General features: G+C 40.0%; 1 long non-coding RNA gene across 2 annotated transcripts in view; it reads left to right on the forward strand.

Annotated features, from left to right (window-relative positions):
- LOC140712678 (uncharacterized) overlaps window positions 1-4,741 on the forward strand; it is a 122,575-nt gene extending 117,834 nt beyond the window's left edge. For both annotated transcript variants that reach the window (XR_012094393.1, XR_012094394.1), the window contains one exon: window positions 4,355-4,741. This is a non-coding gene — a long non-coding RNA (uncharacterized lncRNA). The remainder of the gene's footprint in view (window positions 1-4,354) is intronic.
- The last annotated feature ends 1,259 nt before the right edge of the window (window positions 4,742-6,000 follow it).

Genomic DNA, 6,000 nt, shown 5'->3' on the forward strand with positions numbered 1-6,000 from the left:
CATTCTGTAGGCTGCATGTTCATTCTGATGGTAGTCTCTTTTGCTGTGCAGAAGCTCTTTAGTTTAATTAGATCCCATTTGTCTATTTTGGCTTTTGTTGCTATTGCTTTTTGTGTTTTAGACATGAAGTCCTTGCCAATGCCTGTGTTCTGAATGGTATTGCCTAGGTTTTCTTCTAGGGTTTTTATGGTTTTAGGTCTAACATTTCAGTCTTTAATCCATCTTGAATTAATTTTTGTATAAGGTGTAAGGAAGGGATCCAGTTTCAGCTCTCTACATATAGCTAGCCTGTTTTCCCAGTACCATTTATTAAATAGGGAATCCTTTCCCCATTTCTTGTTTTTGTCAGGTTTGTCAAAGATCAGATGGTTGTAAACGTGTGGTATTATTTCTGAGGCCTCTGTTCTGTTCCATTGGTCTGTATCTCTGTTTTGGTACCAGTACCATGCTGTTTTGGTTACTGTAGCCTTGTAGTATAGTTTCAAGTCAGGTAGCGTGATGCCTCCAACTTTGTTCTTTTTGCTTAGGATTGTCTTGGCAATGAGGGCTCTTTTTTGGTTCCATATGAACTTTAAAGTAGTTTTTTCCAATTCCGTGAAGAAAGTCGTTGGTAGTTTGATGGAGATGGCATTGAATCTATAAAATTACCTTGGGCAATATGGCCATTTTCATGATATCGATTCTTCCTATCCATGAGCATGGAATGTTCTTCCATTTGTTTGTGTCCTTTTTTATTTTGTTGAGCAGTGGTTTGTAGTTCTCCTTGAAGAGGTCCTTCACATCCCTTGTAAGTTGGATTCCTAGATATTTTATTCTCTTTTTAGTAATTGTGAATGGGAGTTCACTCATGATTTGGCTCTCTGTTTGTCTGTTAATGGTGTATAGGAATGCTTGTGATTTTTGCACATTGACTTTGCTGAAGTTGCTTATCAGCTTAAGGAGATTTTGGGCTGAGATGATGGGGTTTTCTAAATATACAGTCATGTTATCTGCAAACAGGGACAATTCGACTTTCTCTTTTCCTAAGTGAATACCCTTTATTTCTTTCTCCTGCCTGATTTCCCTGGCCAGAACTTCCAACACTATTTTGAATAGGAGTGGTGAGAGAGGGCATCCCTGTCTCTTGTTCTAGTTTTCAAAGGGAATGCTTCCAGTTTTTGCCCATTCAATATGATACTGGCTGTGTATATATGAAACATACAAACTATATGTCTGTCATAAATAACTCTTATTATTTTGAGATATGTTCCATCAATACCTAGTTTGTTGAGAGTTTTTAGCATGAAGCACTGTTGAATTTTGTCAAAGACCTTTTCTGCATCTATTGAGATAATCATGTGGTTTTTGTCTTTGGTTCTGCTTATGTGATGGATTACATTTATTGATTTGTGTATGTTGAACCAGCCTTGCATCCCAGGGATGAACCCAACTTTATCTTATTGAATAAGCTTTTTGATGTGCTACTGGATTCTGTTTGCCAGTGTTTTATTGAGGATTTTCACATCGATGTTCATCAGGGATGTTGGTCTAAAATTCTCTTTTTTTGTTGTTTCTCTGCCAGGATTTGGTATCAGGATGATGCTGGCCTCATAAAATGAGTTAGGGAGGATTCCCTCTTTTTCTATTGATTGGAATACTTTCAGAAGGAATGGTACTAGCTCCTCTTTGTATCTCTGGTAGAATTTAGCTGTGACTCCATCTGGTCCTGGACTTTTTTTGGTTGGTAAGCTATTAATTATTGCCTCAATTTCAGAGCCCGTTATTGGTCTATTCAGTGATTCAACTTATTCCTGAATTAGTCTTGGGAGGGTGTATGTGTCCAGGAATTTATCCATTTCTTCTAGATTTGCTAGTTTATTTGCATAGAGGTGTTTATAGTATTCTCTGATGGTAGTTTGTATTTCTGTGGGATCGGTGGTGATATCCCCTTTATCATTTTTTATTGCATCTATCTGATTCTTCTCTTTTTTCTTCTTTATTAGTCTTGCTAGCAGTCTATCAATTTTGTTGATCATTTCAAAAAATCAGCTCCTGGATTCATCGATTTTTTGAAAGGTTTTTTTTGTTTCTCTATCTCCTTCAGTTCTGCTCTGATCTTAATTATTTCTTGCCTTCTGCTAGCTTTTGAATGTGTTTGCTCTTGCTTCTCTAGTTCTTTTAATTGTGATGTTAGGGTGTCGATTTTAGATCTTTTCTGCTTTCTCTTGTGGGCATTTAGTGCTATAAATTTCCCTCTACACACTGCTTTAAATGTGTCCCGGATATTCTGGTACATTGTATCTTTTTTCTCATTGGTTTCAAAGAACATCTTTATTTCTGACTTCATTTGGTTATTTACCCAGTAGTCATTCAGGAGCAGGTTGTTCAGTTTCCATGTAGTTGTGCAGTTTTGAGTGAGTTTCTTAATCCTGAGTTCTAATTTGATTGCACTGTGGTCTGAGAGACAGTTTGTGGTGATTTCTGTTCTTTTACATTTGCTGAGGAGTGCTTTACTTCCAACTATGTGGTCAATTTTGGAATAAGTGTGATGTGGTTCTGAGAGGAATGTATATTCTGTTGATTTGGGGTGGAGAGTTCTGTAGATGTCTATTAGGTTCACTTGTTGCAGAGCTGAGTTCAATTCCTGGATATCCTTGTTAACTTTCTGTCTCGTTGATCTGTCTAATGTTGACAGTGGGGTGTTAAAGTCTCCCATTATTGTTGTGTGGGAGTCTAAGTCTCTTTGTAAGTCTCCAAGGACTTGGTTTATGAATATTGGTGCTGTATTGAGTGCATATATATTTAGGATAGTTAGCTCTTCTTGTTGCATTGATCCCTTTACCATTATGTAATGGCCTTCTTTGTCTCTTTTGATCTTTGTTGGTTTAAAGTCTATTTTATCAGAGACTAGGATTGCAATCCCTGCTTTTTTTTTTTTTTTTTTTTGCTTTCCATTTGCTTGGTAGATCTTCCTCCATCCCTCTATTTTGAGGCTATGGGTGTCTCTGCACTGAGATGGGTCTCCTGAATACAGCACACTGATGGGTCTTGACTCTTTATCCAATTTGCCAGTCTGTGTCTTTTAATTGGGGCATTTAGCCTATTTACATTTAAGGTTAATATTGCTATGTGTGAATTTGATCCTGCCATTGTGATATTAACTGGTTATTTTGCTCATTACTTGATGCAGTTTCTTCCTAGCATTGATGGTTTTTACAATTTGGCATGTTTTTATAGTGGCTGGTACCGTTTGTTCCTTTCCATGTTTAGTGCTTCCTTCAGGAGCTCTTGTAAGGTAGGCCTGGTGGTGACAAAATCTCTCAGCATTCACTTGTGTGTAAAGGATTTTATTTCTCCTTCACTTATGAAGCTTAGTTTGGCTGGATATGAAATTCTGAGTTGAAAATTCTTTTCTTTAAGAATGTTGAATATTGGCCCCCACTCTCTTCTAGCTTGTAAAGTTTCTGCTGAGAGATCCACCGTTAGTCTGATGGGCTTCCCTTTGTGTGTGACCCAACCTTTCTCTCTGGTTGCCCTTAACAGTTTTTCCTTCATTTCAACCTTGGTGATTCTGACAATTATGTGTCTTGGGGTTGCTCTTCTCAAGGAATATCTTGTGGTGTTCTCTATATTTCCTGAATTTGAATGTTGGCCTGCCTTGCTAGGTTGGGGAAGTTCTCCTGGATAATATCCTGAAGAGTGTTTTCCAACTTGGTTCCATTCTCCCTGTCACTTTCGGGTACACCAATCAGACGTAGATTTTGTCTTTTCACATAGTCCCATGTTTCTTGGAGGCTTGGTTCATTTCTTTTTACTCTTTTTTCTCTGAACTTCTCTTCTTGCTTCATTTCATTAATTTAATCTTCAATCACTGATACCCTTTCTTCCACTTGATCTAATCGGCTACTGAAGCTTGTTCATGCATCTTGTACTTCTCGTGCCATGGTTTTCAGCTCCATCAGGTCATTTAAGGTCTTCTCTACACTGTTTATTCTAGTTAGCCATTTGTCTCATCTTTTTTCAAGGTTTTTAGCTTCTTTGCGATGAGTTCCAACATCCTCCTTTAGCTCAGAGAAGTTTGTTATTACCAGCTTTCTGAAGCATACATCTGTTAACTTGTCAAAGTCATTCTCTGTCCAGCTTTGCTCCGTTGCTGGCGAGGAGCTGCGATCCTTTGGAGGAGAAGGGGTGCTCTGGTTTTTAGAATTTTCAGCTTTCCTGCTCTGGTTTCTCCCCATCTTTGTGGTTTTATCTACCTTTGGTCTTTGATGATGGTGACCTACAGATGGGGTTTTGGTGTGGATGTCCTTTTTGTTGATGTTGATGCTATTCATTTCTGTTTGTTAGTTTTCCTTCTAACATTCAGGTTCTTTAGCTGCAGGTCTGTTGGAGTTTGCTGGAGGTCCACTTCAGACCCTGTTTTCCTGGGTATCACCAGTGGAGGCTCAGTTGGAAATGCAGAAATCACCCGTCTTCTGTGTCAATCATGCTGGGAGCTGCAGACCGGAGCTGTTCCTATTTGGCCATCCTGGAATGGACCCTCTAAAACTTTTTAATAAACTTACTGATGCTCTAAAACTTGCCTTGTCCTCTCACTCTGCCTTATGCCTCTCCACTGAATTTTTTCCTCCAAGGAGGCAAGATTCAAGTTGCTGCAGACCTCTACAGATTCACTGCTGCTCATGAAATCACTGCTGACCAACTCATCTCAGGATAGAAGTCAGAGTGGCTCTGTTTGGCTGGCTTATTCACCCAACACAGATCTGGGGCAAGGAAAGGTGCAGAGAACTGGGGGCAAGGGAATCTGAGGACTTTGTTATCCTTTAAATTCTAGACTCTGAGAAGTCCAGTCTGCTTTTAGGTTTTGACTTGAGCTCTGTTAGATTCTTTACTGCATGCCTTTTAATCCCTGCCCCCTTCCCAGAGAGTGGCCTTGAGTGACCCTTAGTTCCTCGCTAACAAAAGAACTGGGCAAATCAATGACTTGTAAACTGCCCTGAAGAGTCCTTCACCTCTCAGCCCCAGAACCATTGCTACAGCTCTTGTGGGTAGTTGGTTTGTGGAGGATGGATCCCCAAACAGCTGCAGGGCAACCACAGCCTATTAGCAGACTGCCTAGCACATAGGAAATTTGTTGAATTGAATTACTAATAAAAGGCAGGCAGAAGGATTACACTGAAAACACCCCAGAGCATATGTTCCCATGAGGTGCTGCCACTGTAGTCTTCTAGCAAACAGCAGCAGCCAACACCTCAGCCTCATAATCAGAGAAGAAAATAAGATGTTGGGCAGACCTGGAGGTCACAAAACAAAGCTACATACAAGTCCTTTAAACTACAGACTTGTGAGTGACAAACAAACCTTTGCAGACCTAAAGTTGGTCTTTTCAGGCACGTCCTCCCATCATAGGGTCTCAGAGCTGATGAGCTCATAGCAGGGAGGTAGCCATTCTGCATCCCCTATGCTTAATGGCCAATGTTGCTGACCAAGCAAAAGGCTTTTCCAGTGAGCCCAGAAACAGCTTCAGAATCCTTCTCAACACAGTGCTCCAGAAAGCTACTAAATGTTAAAAGGTTGGCATTTGAGATGAAACTTATTTGCCATCTGAGGAGGCTAAAGCAACTCCATCTCAGATGCTAACCTACCATGTTGACTTCTGATTAACCCCAGTTCCGGGAAAGCCTTTAAGATTTCTATTTTCATGTACTTACTGTAAATTCTGCCTTGAAGTCAAAATAATCTTGATTCTTATCATAAACACATGCTTACCATAAACCCTGTCCTTAAGCAAATTCCCTATGCTATATAAGCCTTGGGTCTGGTGGGTAAAAGTGCAGGGATCCACCATCTCACCTGGTGCCTGCCCAAGACATGGTTTCTGTTTATAAATTCCTATAAAATGTTTCTTTCTGAGAAACTGAATTTGTCAACTTCTTTCTTCAGCCTCTCAGCTTCCCTGGCCTTTGGGAGTAGGTTTGCATGAACTGTTCACACAGAACACCATCCTTGATGTAACGTGCC

This window comes from Chlorocebus sabaeus, chromosome 10 (genome assembly GCF_047675955.1).
Source record: "Chlorocebus sabaeus isolate Y175 chromosome 10, mChlSab1.0.hap1, whole genome shotgun sequence".
Taxonomy (NCBI): domain Eukaryota; kingdom Metazoa; phylum Chordata; class Mammalia; order Primates; family Cercopithecidae; genus Chlorocebus; species Chlorocebus sabaeus.